We start from the raw sequence: 13683 nt of genomic DNA on the forward strand, positions 1-13683 counted from the left end.
TGGGTCACTGTCATGGCCTTGCTGAGAACTGGGGTATTTTAATAATTTGGGGAGGTCTCAGGGTGTTTGGAGGAGATTATGAGGCTGTTACGTTTTGAGATAAAAGCTAAGACATACAGGACTAGAGAATTTTATTTTTAGAAATGTGAGATTTAGACATTTTGTTTAAAGCAAGGGGGTTTCTGAGCAGGCTTTTGTTTGCAGGGGAGATGGTTGTTTAGAAAGGAGGAGTGAAGACTAAACACATCCAATGAAGATGAGATTTGAACCCATGCGTGCAGAGCACAATGGATTAGCAGTCTATTGCCTTAACCACTCAGTCACCTCAGCTGAGATGTCAGGAAATGGACAAGATGAGAAATCTAAGGCCAGCAGAGACAGGGACACTAAGGTGTTTTTAAATACTAAGTGGAAGCAGGGGCTGAATGAGCTCCCCCCTCACACCTAGTGACCAGCTGTGGGAAAGGCTTCAGGAACAGACCGTGTTTGCATAGACACACCTACTCTGCCTAGGTATGCAGCATCATGGGGCTGCTTTCCCAAAATGACCAGTTTTGGCTGGTGGTGGGTTACAAATCACTTTAGGATTGAATGGAATGAAATGTTATTATCCTTCCTGTATGATTGAAGGGCAGCAGAACATACCTAGTCCGTCCTGATGGAGGGGTGGGTGGGTGGATGAGGAATAGCTTTTATTGGACTTTGTAGAAGTGATTGAGGACATCACCCTAAACCAGTGGTCCCCAAACATTTCACACTGTGCCCTCTTAACCATGGCGGTGGACCCTTGGAAGCCGCAGTCAAGAACCGAGGCTGGTAGTGGGGCTATTGCTTGCTGGAGAGAGAGGTGCAGACGGGTAAAGGGGTCAAGGCCAAGCTGGAAGCCAGAGCCCCAGGATAAGGGTGGGGTTGGGGAAGAGCTGGGACAGAGTGAGGCTGAATGGTGCTTCCTCCATGGGGGCTGGCCATGAGGTGCCCCCAAGAATGTTCCTCTGTGTCCCCCTAGGAGTCATGCCCCACATTTTGGGAACCACTGAACCCTACTTGCTAAGCAGGGCTAGTGATGCCAAAGCCCAGGGAAAGGGAGAACAAGTGCAGGGCCCCCAGCACTGGAACCATGTGAAGGGGCTGCAGAAGAGGGGCAGTGGCTGGTGGCACAGGGAGTTAAGGACAAAGGGGGCACAGGAGGGGGCAAGATTAGGGGTGAAGGAGGTGCAAGGGTTGGGCTTGCAGGAGCTAGCAGTAAAGGGGGAGTGGGGATCATTCAGGGGCAATGGGGAAGTGCCAAAGTACAAGTTTTGCCCAGGGCACCATTTTCCCTAATGCTGGTCTGAGCAAACAATTGGAAATAACCCTTCAGTGAGACCAGAACCATAGTGTAGAAAAGCCCCTTTGTTAAGTGGTTGTGGCTGAGTGCTTAGGGAGCTGGGTTAAAAAACAACAGGCATCTCTCTGTGGAGGTTTGATTCTTGCCTGCTAGGCAAGGTTGGTGTGTGGTGTCTGCATGGCTGTATTTTCAGTGTCTGATAACCCATGGTGCCACAGGGAGCCAAGTCTAGACACATTCAGAGGCTCTTTGCCAGGGTTTCTCAAACTTCCTTTCACTACAACCCCCTTCTGCTGAAAAACACCTTACTACATGGCCCTGGAAAGAGGGACCAAGCCCCTCCACACTGAGCAGAGGCAGAGGAGACAAAGCCTGAGCCCTGCCCCAGTTGGGGGAGGGCGAAAAGCAGAGCTTGAGGGATTCAGCCCTGGGTGGTGGGACTCAGACTTTTGGCTTCAGCCCCAGGCACCAACAAGTCTAATGCCAGCCCTGGCAACCCCATTAAACAGGGTCACATCTCACATTGGGGTCCTGACATAGTTTGAGAATCACTGCTCTATGCTCAGGGGAGGGAGTTTTCCTGTGGGTGTAGCTGATTCACTTCCCCAAGAGGTGGCAGCTATGTCAGTGGGAGAAGCTATATCGGTGGGTGTGCAAGTTGTGGTGTTTACCACATTTAAGAAGTTTAATAAAACCCCATTTTTAAAACCATCTGTGGTCTGGGAATGGTGAAGGACGTCGATGAAGCAGGGTTTGTCCTTCAAAGTCCTGGAGATCACGATTCCATGCACCTGTTGTCATGAGGATATAGCTCAGTGGTAGAGTGTTTGTTTGCAGCTCATGTGGTCCTCACTTCAAACCCCAGTGTTCTTCTATAACTTTCTTTCTTTTTTTTAAAAAAAAGGAAAACATTTTCATTTCCATTCTCCATTATGTTCAGGAACTCCACTATATGGGGGGCTTGATATGAATGTAAACATTCAACATTTCACTGTCCAAATGCATAAAAACCTAGCGAAGCTGTCCATCAGCTGAAATCAGTTCCAATCCTCTTAGTGTCTAGTTTATGTTTTCATCAATTAAATAAAGGTATCATATGAATGTGCATTTGCAGATCCCTCTTCTCCAGGAGCTATGTTGTGCAGAAGAACAAGAACCACATCCAGTTGGGGTTCAGGATTCTGATGAGCAAAGAGCCAACAAATGTTCTGAGGGCTGGAGAAAAATGCCTTCTAGTGAGCCATTGAACGAGCTCAACCTGTTTAGCTTATCAAAAGAAGATTGAAAGGTGACTTCATTGAAGTGTTGAAGGGCCTTAATGGAGAGAAAAGATTGGGTATGAAAGGGCTCTTTAGTCTAGCAGAGAAAGTCATAACAAGACCCAATGGCTGGAAGGTGAAAAGAGACAAATTCATATTACAAATAAGACACAAATATGCAACAGCGAGGATGATTCACCACAGGAACAAGCTACCAAGGAAAGTGGTGGATTTGCCATCTCCTGATGTCATTTAATGAAAACTAGATGCCTTTGTGGAATGTGTTTGCCCCAAAAGTAGCTATTGTGTCATACAGGAGGCCTGCGCTATGCAGGGGGTCAGATTAGATGCTCTAATGGTCTCTTCTGGCCATAAAGTTGACTAATTTCTGAAAAACTGAGTGTAGTGCTGGGAGAAGCGTCTGATGTATTACTGTCTAGCCGGCTTGCTTCCTAGAACGAATGCTCCTTGAGTGGGGTGATCCACAGGGAGTAGCTCAAACCTCCAAAGTGCCTGGCCAGGGGCAGGACATTATCACAGCAAGGGAGGGGTGTGGCAGTGACATCACAAAGGCCTTTTGCAGGACCTCACACTATTGGTCAAAGGTGGTGGGGAGGTGGTGACCTCACAGAAAGATGCAACATCAGCCAGGTAGGACAGGGGCGAAGGGCCGGGGAAACCTCAGAGACCTCTGCGGCTTTGCTTCAGCAAGTCTCCTTCTCCAGGTCTCTCTTTGAGGACTGAGAGAGTATTCAGGTTCATGGACGTGAGCGCCAGGAGGAACCTCTTTTGAGTTTTCTCCTTCCCTTTTTGTGATTTTACTAGAAAACAGATGTCCCTGTTTAGAAGGTAAGAGCCTCCTCGAGGTTTGAAACCTGTTCAGTCTGATCTCTCTGTTGATAGTTGAAATCTAGGCATGGAAAATACACGTTTAAGGATGCAGAATTTTATTCTGCACCTGGGATTTTGTCCTTTAGAATCACTGGGACATTAGGGTTTGTCCTTTTTGTTTCACCTTTTCCTCCATCCATCCCTCCCTCCTTTCTCTTTGTCTCTTTCTTCTTTTGTCCTTTCACCTGTTCCCCTCCCAACACCAGGAGCGGTGTGTGTGTGTGTGTGTGTGTTGCGGGGGAGTGCTCGGCAGCACACACTGTGGGAGGTCCACCCAGAAATGTGGAGCTGAAATAGTGCTCGGGCAGTGATCCCCACTGGTGACTTGGGCCATCCTTTGGGCTCTCTGGTGAAAACCCTCGGCCTCCTGTTCTCAGTCTCTACCCTGATTGGCTGAGCAGGGGGTTATTGACAGGGAGGAGACTCAGGTCCTTGTTGCTCTCTTTGAAGACCAAGGAAATAAGTCAGAACCAGTTATATGTTTGATGAATTCTGCTGCTTCAGTGCATTAATAGTCTCTGAATAGTTCATGATTCTCTCTAACATTGCAGTTCTCCTACAATACTTGCTGAATAATTACTGTGCAGTGTTGGTCTGCAGCTCATTTGAGAACACTTTACTAAAGTCAGTCAATGTTTGAAATTCAAGATCTGATGGTTAGTTTGAAAATCAGGGCTCTTGGGTCCTATTCCCAACTCTGCCACTGGCTGGCTGTGTGACCTAAGACAAGTCAATTCTCCTTTCTCAGCCTTAGCTTCTCCCTCTTTCAAGTACGGATAATAAGGATCCGCTTCTACCTACCTCTCGGTGGGTGGAGGATGGGGATCCATTGGAGAGTGTCACTAGGGGTAGTGCACAATATGAGGTGTCCTATTACCTTTGCTCAGAGCAAATTATGACATAATAGACTAGCTGAAATAGTCTCTTTTATTTGTATTTTTTTTATTTTGAAATTGTTAAGAGCAGCAACTACTTAGCTCAGAGTGAAGCATCTTATCTCATGTTTGTAATCTAAGTGTCTCCTCTTTGTGTGCAATGAGGCAATTTAACACACTCTGACAAACAGGAGATGCTTTTGTTTTGCAACAAAATATTTTTGCAAAGAACTTTCATCCCATTTATTTTGATTTCGAGAAAGAAAGTGGTTTAGTCTGAATGGAATTTTCTGATAGAAATGGTTTCAATTAAATTTCTCCACCATCTCAATTCCTGAGCTCTATCCCTGCCTCTGGGGAATGGAGGTTTCCTGGTTGTTAGAACAGGAGTCAGGACCGGTGGCTTCTCTTTCTGGCTCTGCCACCGCCTTGCTGTGTAGGCCCTTGGGTAGGTCACTTCCCTTCTCTGGACCTCAGGCTCCTCCCCATCTGTCCAATGGGAACAGGGACAGTTCTCGAACTCTGGGCAGTCCTTAGCCTGGGTGATATAAGGGGCGTTCAAACCCTCTGTGAAGGAGAAAGGGGAGTTTCCCGGTGTTTAGCACCAAGGAATTCTGAAGTTTGCTAAAATGTCTAGTCTGTGGAAACAAGAAATGGTTGGGGCAAAACTTTTTAACCACTGCCTTTTTTAAAGCCCATTCATGGATGTGTGTCCCTATCTCTCAGGTACCTGGGGTTCTTTGCCAGGAGGAGAGAAGAGGTTCCTGCCTCTGTTTTTGTGGCCTTAACAAACCAGGTGTTGTGCTCCAGTTCTCGTCTGAGATCCCTGAAGAAGAACATCTTCCCACCCTTCAACAAGACAGGACCTATCTTTAAAAGGGAACAAAGAGAACTCTGAGACTTACTAGCTCGCCTCACTTCCATAGCTGGAGAGATACTGGAGTACATTCTTAAACTATCAGTTTGTCAGCAGCACCAACAGGATAGTTTGGTTCTTAGGACTAGTGAGCATGGATTTGTCAAGAACAAATCATTCCAAACCAATCCTCTTTCCTTCTTCGGCAGGGTTCCGGGCCTAGTGAAGGTGGGTAGACAGTAGATGGGATCTAGCTTGGTGTTACTAAGGCTTTTGACACAGTCCCGTAGGACAGTCTCACAAGCAAACCAGGGAAATGTGGTCTAGATGCAATCAGTGTGATGTGGGTGCAGAGCTGGTTGAAAGCCCAGACTCCAAGAGCCCTTCTCCATATCTGGCTGTCCAACAGAGAGGATGTACCTGTTGGGTCTGGCAGGGATCAGTCCGGGGTCTGGTACTATTCAATATTTTCATTACTGATTTGGAAAATGGAGTGGAGAGCATGCTTCTAAAATTTGCAAATGACACCAAGCACTTTGGATCACAGGACTGGAATTCAAAATGCCCTTAACAAACTGGAGAATTGGTCTTCTTGAGCCAAACTCCATGGCTGGGCCCCTCTCTCTAGACTGGGATGAAGTGCAACCCCAGAGCCAAACACTCCTCCTCCTGGGCAGTGCGCTCCGTCCTTGAATGGTCAGATGCTGATTAGCACTGTCAGAGCAGCTTTGTCTGGGAGATTCCCAGCACTTTTCAATAGCGGGAAAGAATGAAATCCCATCAATGGAACTCAGGAGTCCTGACTCCCAGTCCCCTGGTCCAGTGTCTCCAGCGGAGCACACTCCCTCTCATAGGCAGGGGGAGCGGCCATGAGGGCCTGCTTGTAATTGCCAGCTGTGGGAGGGAGTGTGCAGCAGTGGTTAGCAAAGGGGCCTGGAAAGAAGGACTGCTGGGTCCCATCTATACTTCTGACACTTGGTGTGACCCTGAGTCAGTAGCTTCCCCTCCCCAGGTTTGTTTCTCATCAGTAGGGTTGGGGTTGCAGTTCTGACAGCCCAGGGGGGTTGGGAGGCTCCAGGAAGGTGTGTAAAGTGCTGGGATTTCAGGATCCCGGAGGCGCTGTCACCCCTGCACTAGGGTGATGTTCTGCACCCCCTGCTGCTGGCCAAGTTTCTCCTTTCCCTGGCAATAAGACAGACTCTTGTTTTCACAGCCAGCTGATCGCCCAGTGTCATCACCCTGCCTGCTGGCTGGGCAGGGTAACTCCTCAGGTCACCACCCTCCTCTCCAGCCTGTCTTGGGCTTGGAGAGTGAGGAGAAGGGCGAGGGATGACATTGAACATCCTCCATCCATCGCTTCATCACCAGAGCAAGTGAGTGGCATTAGGGCTCCATGGTGGCATCCCCTGTCTGTCTGGGGAGAGGCAGAAAGAGGGGGAGAGAATCTCTCCCAAAGGACATTAGTTTTGCAAACAGCCCCCAGAAGCCCCTCACTCTCAGACTGGGGAGGGGCTTCTCCAGAGCCGTCTCCAGCGTGTTTGGCAAGGTCCCAGCAATGGGGCTCCCAGCCCTTCCCTTGTGGGAGACTGTTCCCCAGGCTGAGAGTCTCTGAGCTGGGCCGGACCCGGGGAGCTGCTGAGCATGGAAATCAATGGGAAACGAAGGGGCCCTGGCCTTGCTATGTCTAGGGACTTTGAAGTGGGGAATGGTTTCCCAGGAGAAGTCTGGACTCCTGAGTTCTGTTCCTTCTCTAGCCTGGGTGGGGAATGGGTGGGAGGAAGTGTGAGTGTGTCCTGGGCTGGCAGGAGGGAGCTGCTTGTCCAAAGTGACCAGTGGTCTTTGTGACTGACCCCAGTGCTCGAAAAGGACGAGACTCCCCGGTTCTTGCAGCCCCAGGGATGACGAGGGGGAAGGTTGAGGGGGAGCAGATCATGCAATGAACTCCTGCCAGTGTGTGTAGCTTGCACTCCCTGCTCCCCCGTGGGGGGAGGAGGAGCTGCTCTGGCTGGGGCAGGGATGGGGAGAGACCAAACAAGTTGGTTAGTGAGAGGCTGCCTTGACCCCAGACTCACATCTGCTCCCCGCTCGGTTCCAGGATGGCCAGGCTCCTGAGGATGTTCAGGAAGAAGGCTCTGCAGGCGGCCCCAGAGCCTGTGGAAAGCAGCTGCCATCTTCCCCAGGAGCCGAGCGGCCCAACCGTCCCCAATGGCGGGGAAGGAGCTCGCGGCCGGGCCAGGAGGTGGAAGTGCCCAGCCTTCTGGAAGAGGAAACCTGCTCCCGGTGCAGGCGCCGAGGTGGGAGAGGCACCGTCAAGGCCAAAATGGAGCTGGGCCAGGATGCAGCTGGGCAAGCAGGACCCAGCCCTGGTGCAGAACCGGGCAGGGTGGTTCCGAGGCTTGTTGTGTGGGCAGCAGCAGCCCCAGGAGCCCAGCCCCGATTTCCAGCAGGAGGCATCGCCCTGCCCGGTCAGTGGGGACCTTCCAGCCTTCCCAGGGCAGGAGGTGGAGGATCCCTCTCCCAGCCCCAGCAGCTCGGCCCGCTTCCTGTGGGACAACAGCAGCACCTGGAACTTGGACAGCAGCGAGGCCGACAGACGCTTCTGCTTTATTCCAGGTGAGGAGCCTGGCTGGGCTCGGAGGGGTAAGGAAGGGGCTGTGAACACTCCGGGCCCAGGCCCTCGAGCAGTGCTATGGGGGTGGGTCCCCAGCTCAGGTGTCTGGCCTGAGCCACTGAACCCCACTGACACCAGATGCTGCCACTTTATTCCTTGATGCCCCATTGGGTTGGGGGGGAGTGTGGGAGGCACCTCCCAGGGAGTCCAGGATTGTGGGTGGAGGGGTCTCTTTGCTATGGACTCCTGAAGGACTTGGGGGCTGATGACACTGAGGCTACTTGGAATCAAATACATTTGAGATACAAGTACATAGCCCATATTCATAACTTCAAATACAAAAATGGAACGCACAGCCAGCAAAATTATAACCAGCAAATCATAACCTTGTCATAGACACCTCACACGACAACCTTTGCACAATATTTGCTGCACATATATAACAGTGGTGGCAACAATGATCCCTACGGTCCCAGTTCATATTAATAACGTCACAGAAGGCTATAGAGAAGTGGGAGAGAGGTGTCTTCCAGCCGGCGTGTCTCATCCATTTCCCCCTTGCCGCTTGGGCCGAGGTGGGAAGGGAGCGAAACATCCCCGGCTGAAGATTTTGCGCTCGACCTTGAAGATTAAGCCCAACCCCCCGGCATGGCTAGGTCAGGGTTGTCCTGGGCTCTGGGGGCAGAGGGCTGAGCTGGGAGAAGGGGCAGATGAGGGGATTTTGTCTCTGATAGATAAGGGCTTTGTCAGGAGAAAGCTGTAGGTCACATGCTGGGGGTGTCAGTGAGATTTGAGCTGGGGTAGCAGCAGCAGGGAAGCAGTGTGTGTATGTTGCGGGGGGGGATTCACTTGGTAAAAATGAAACTCCCAAGCCGCTCCCTTTGCTGGAGCAAAAGCCTCTCATTTATCTCCTCAACTCCCTTCCATGAAAATCTCCACCCCTCCCCTGGTGCTGAGAGACCCTCTTTACTCCCATGGAGATTTGTAATTGTTCTAACTCTTCCTTTGCCTTGTCCAAATTGTTTTCCCAGAAAAATGATCAAGGACATTTCAAATGAGAAAAACAAACGAAACCAGAGAAACTCCCACCACACACAGTTTGGGTCTGAATTTTTCTACTGAAATTTGGAGATAATAAAACTCCTTCCTCTGTTGGCCAGAAACCAAAGCTAGACCTCCCCTGCTGTAGCTGTGACTTCTGCTACCAAACCACCAATGCGCTGTCTCCTCTTGTGAGACATTTCTCTGCACAATACTGCTGCTAATCCAGTTATTGACTCCAGGAAACATTTTCCTTAGCCTGGTTCCGTGTGTCACTGGTTTCTATAGCAAAGGTCAGTCCCTAGCCCTGTGGTCCGGACATCCTCATTCGCATCAGGCTTCAAGTTGAGAATAATTTCCTATTCCCGCTCTGTGGGAGGGGAGACTTTTAAACGCGCTCTCTGTGCGACTGCACATGGCTAAGCAAAGAGAACAAACCCAAATCCCCCCTGTGCTTTGGGAGCCAGGTTTGCGGTGGGAATTCTGTAGTTCAGATGACTTCACACCTGGTCATTGTGATTCTTTACCAGTTTCTCTGGCATTGGGGCACCTTTACACTTCAGCTGTGATGGCTGAGTGGTTAAGGTGTTGGAGTTGAAATCCAATAGGGTTCCTCTGCGCAGGTTCAAATCCTGCTCACAGCGAGGCCTGTGTTTTAGCCAGTATCTTATCCGAGCAATTCCCTGTGTACAACCCCCTGAGACACTCTCAAGTCTCTCCCCACCCCAAGTAAATCCTCTTCTGCTCCTTTCATAGAGATGCCTGGGACACCACCTCCCCCTGTGTCCCTGAGGTGTCAGGCAAACTCTCAGTGCCTGTAGCCTCTGCCACTCACCTAGTGCCCCATAGATCAGCCATAACCCTGGTTCTGCTCCTCTCTCTAGTGTGTGAAAGGAGCCAAGTCAGTGACTCCATGGGATTTGCCCCGGACCCCTCTAGGGCCGGCCCTGAAGGGAAGCACTGACTATCACAGTGACAATACAACTGACCAGCATTGCGGGGGAGGCTGAGGGAGATCCGCACTCATCAGGTCTCTTCTCTCCCCCAAGGTGAGCCAGACACTGCTCTCTCCTGACTCTCACTCTAGCAGCTGGACACTAAGGAGCCATTTCCCCACAGCAAGTGCATTGAGTGCCCCTGTGGTGCTGGGGGGGGCCTGGCGCTGCTGCTGGCTCTGGGGCTGGCAGGGGGGTTGATGTCTGCACAGACTCTCAGCTGCCAGGCCGGAGGGGACACTTGAGACCTTACCAGACTGTCTCATTGAAGACGGGGGGTTGAAAGACCTATACAGACGCTCTCCAGAGCACGGAGCAACATCCGCCCATGCAGCCAGGCAATGAGCATTTCTCACAGCCTGGAGCCAAGGGTGAGGTGGCAGCTACTGTTCCAGCTCCTGGGGGACAGGCCCTGTCAGCTAACAGACACTTCTTACTCACCACAGCTAAGGGCGCCGGGTTCCTCCAGTGGGGGTGTGAAGCAGCCATTCTTTTCCTGTCCTTTTTGTGTGCGACTGCTGACAAAAACATCCCAGATAGAGAAGCAACAGGCCAAAATACTGTCATGCAACTGCCAAAGTAGCTCAGTTGGGAGAGCGTTAGACTGAAGATCTAAAGGTCCCTGGTTCAATCCTGGGCTTTGGCAGTCCCTGTCATTATGCTTTGTGCAGAGATGGCTTGCCCTCTGGGAGCACAGCAGTGCCTCCACCCAAGGTGAGTTCCTGACCTTGGGATCTGCAGTAGGAAAACACAGAAGGGGCTTACTTGCCCCTAGTTGGCCCATCTGACCTTTAATGATGAGAGCTGTCTTTCCCAACATGGTGGGAAGAAAGTGAGGCAGGGCAGCCTCAGGAATGGTGCCAGAGGGCTGCTAAGCAGGGGTTGGGGATGAAAACTCTTCTGTGCAGCTGAGCAAGAGCAGTACCAAGGAAGGGGCATCTGTAAAAGTGACCCCACACACCTCTCCTCCTCTGGGCAGCTGGTGCTGACAGCTCCAAGGGAAGGCTTAAAAGCCACAGAGCAACTGAGGGCAGGACCATATCTAGGTGTGGCCTTCAGACAGGCACAAAAACACCCAGCCAGGCTGCTCCCTGCCATGCCAAACACCCACTGAAGGTCACCAGCATGCAGAGCGGCTGCTGATGCTCTGTAGCCAACATCAGAAGATAGTAGGAAAGCAGGGCCCAGGGCCAGCCCCCATGGTGGGGCCTCTGACTGGTCCCACTCAAGGTATTCACTTTTGCTGTGGGCCAGGAGATTTTACCCCAAGAGGCTTTTCCCAAGCTGGCAAGAAGCAGAGAAACACCCAGGCTCCCAAGACGCTATGTAGCAAGTACCCTCCAGCACAGGGACAGGTGCACACGCTAGCCCAGGCTGCCGCCCACTTTCTTTGGTAAGTCAGGAAGGGCAAAGGCTAGACTGGAAGCACCTGGGGCTCCTGCCGCAGCCTTTGTGACACCCAACCCCCAACTCCTTCCCAGGCTCTAGCTGAAGCCAGAGCATTGGCCTGAGCAGCCAAGAAGAGGTTCCAGCCCTGAAGGGAGCAGGACGTTCAGCACAATAGTAAAACTGCAGAAACACAACCACCTAGAGACTCAAACCCTCAATCTTCTGATCCACACTCAGACGCCTTATCCGTTAGGCCACATGGTAACATAAGAAAAGACCCTCCAAGCACTTCTTTGGAAAAGGCAGACACTGTGTTTCTCAGGTCATCTACTGAGGGGGGCTGAGACTCTCTGGGCACAAGAAGTCGAGTTCCCAGCAACACGTGAGACTTAATTCTATGGAGCCAGGTGCAGGGCTTTGGAAGGGAGGCTCAGGCATGGGGGATTGGGGTGCAGCGGATGGACCGGCTGTCTAGGTGTGGAGATTTAGTCACACTGAGGCACAGAAGGGAGGAGGAGGAGTAATCCTGCTGACAGTCAGCGGCTGTGCAGAAAAAGAGGAGGGGTTCTGGGGACATTTTTTGCCTCTCTTTTGCCTATCTGCTCGCTCTTGGGGTGAACGGAGAAGATGATCTCAACTAGCTCAGTTGGTAGCACATCAAGCTCTTAATCTGAGGATCCAGGGTTCAAGCCCCTGTCTGGGCACCCAGTTTTAAATTGCCTTGTGTGCCAGGAGCCAAATGATTCCTGGTGCTTCTCCACCAGCCACATGCAGATTCCCAGAATCCATGGCCATTTCCTGGAAAGGTTCCTTTCCTCAGGAATCAGGAGAGAGGCAACATCCACATTACCAGAGGACCTCCTGCAGGCATGCTGCTGAAGGCAGCCTGACTGCCACCCTCACAGTGACTGGCAGGCCGTTCCCTGCAGCTTGCCGTCCCAGGCATGCACTTGCTGCGCTGGTGCCTGGAGCTGTCCCTGTCCCTGACCCAGGGCAGAGGACATTGGAAGCTGAACATCCAGAGCTTGCAAGATAAAGGAGCAGGGGGGTGAGGCCTGGCGGTGTTGGCAGAACAGGAAAGCATCAGAGGGTTCTATGGCAACCAGAGGGATTGACGGAAGTCGGTGAGGGAGGAGTTGGCGGCTTTGTTCCAGCGGTCAGGCAAACACCGCAATATCAAAGAAACCAATGGTGCCAAGTCCTGCAGTGTTGCCTGTGGGATTTCCACAAGAGCATCCAGGCTGGGGAGCCAGTGATCCTGTGACTGTACAACCGGATCAAGTGACAGCTGCCCGAGTTCCATGAGATGAGGCTGCAGCTGGCCGATATGAGCGGGAGCACCGAGTGAAGGGAGGGGCGTCCTCCCCTGACATTTTTGCAGCCTGCAGGGAATGGAGACCAAGCAGGGGGATGTGGGGACTCAGGGCAGGACCCGCGGATCCCATAGTGCAGGACAACAGTCGCTGGAGGAGGAGAGAGAGTCCTGCGAGAGGAAGCCGCTGGTGGGAAGCAATAAGTGCAGAGTGCAAACCAGTCAGCCGAGAGACCCAGGGGTCTAGAAAACAAAATGGGAGCAGGTTCCATGGTGTAATGGGCAGCACTCAGGACTTTGAATCCTGGAATCTGAGTTCAAATCTCAGTGGGACCTCCTGCAGATATTGTAGTTTGCTGCAAAGTCTTGGAGCTCAATGTGTATAGTTACTTTCTACCTGGGTAAACTTCAGCAAGGGTTTTTTCTCCTCCTCATGGGTCACTGATGCCCACTGGAGATAGGTCTTTGGTCCAGCTGGCCGCTATAGGGTGGGGTCCTAGAACTTAACAGTCTGGCTAGAGATTCCTGCGGGTTGACCTGATGGTTTGGTTTCTTGCTGCTTCATCTGATGTCCACAACTTTGGTCCCTGTAGCTGCAGCTCTTCCTCTTGCCCACATGGCATTTAAAGGAAGGAGTGCCAGGGCCAGGCTTCCCAGGCTGGAGCCCAGCACACCTCTCCTCCTCTGGGCACCTAGAGCAGAGGCGGTTGGCGCTGACAGCTCCAAGGGAAGGCTTAAAAGCCACACAACAACCGAGGACAGGGCAAGAGGAGGGCAGGACCATGCCTATGTGTGGCCTTCAGACAGGCACAAAAACACTCAGCCAGCCTGCTCCCTGCCATGCCAAACACCCACTGAAGGCCACCCACAGACCAGCATGCGAGGCAGCTGCTGATGCTCTGTGGCCGTTATCGAAGAGGGTAGGAAAGCAGGGCCAGCCCCCCTGGTGGGGCCTCTTACCATTCCCACTCAAGGTGCTCACTTTTGCCATGGGGCAGGAGATTTTACCCCAAGAGGCTTTTCTCCAGCTGGCGAGAAGCAGAGAAACACCCAGGCTCCATGTAGCAAACCACCTCAAACACAGAGACTGGCGCACATTTGGAAGAGGGAAACTGCTCTACACACTA

At 51.8% G+C, this 13683-nt stretch overlaps 3 non-coding genes across 3 annotated transcripts; all 3 read left to right on the forward strand.

Moving 5' to 3' along the window:
- The first annotated feature begins 9422 nt into the window (after nucleotides 1-9422).
- On the forward strand, nucleotides 9423-9504 carry TRNAS-UGA (transfer RNA serine (anticodon UGA)). The gene has a single exon. It is a non-coding gene; the product is annotated as a tRNA-Ser (tRNA).
- Nucleotides 9505-10428: 924 nt separating this feature from the next.
- TRNAF-GAA (transfer RNA phenylalanine (anticodon GAA)) lies at nucleotides 10429-10501 on the forward strand. Its single transcript has one exon. It is a non-coding gene; the product is annotated as a tRNA-Phe (tRNA).
- Nucleotides 10502-12820: 2319 nt separating this feature from the next.
- Nucleotides 12821-12892, forward strand: TRNAQ-UUG (transfer RNA glutamine (anticodon UUG)). The gene has a single exon. It is a non-coding gene; the product is annotated as a tRNA-Gln (tRNA).
- Nucleotides 12893-13683: the final 791 nt, after the last annotated feature.

The sequence above is a fragment of the Gopherus flavomarginatus genome, unplaced genomic scaffold (genome assembly GCF_025201925.1).
Source record: "Gopherus flavomarginatus isolate rGopFla2 unplaced genomic scaffold, rGopFla2.mat.asm mat_scaffold_74_arrow_ctg1, whole genome shotgun sequence".
In the NCBI taxonomy this organism is placed as follows: Eukaryota; Metazoa; Chordata; order Testudines; family Testudinidae; genus Gopherus; species Gopherus flavomarginatus.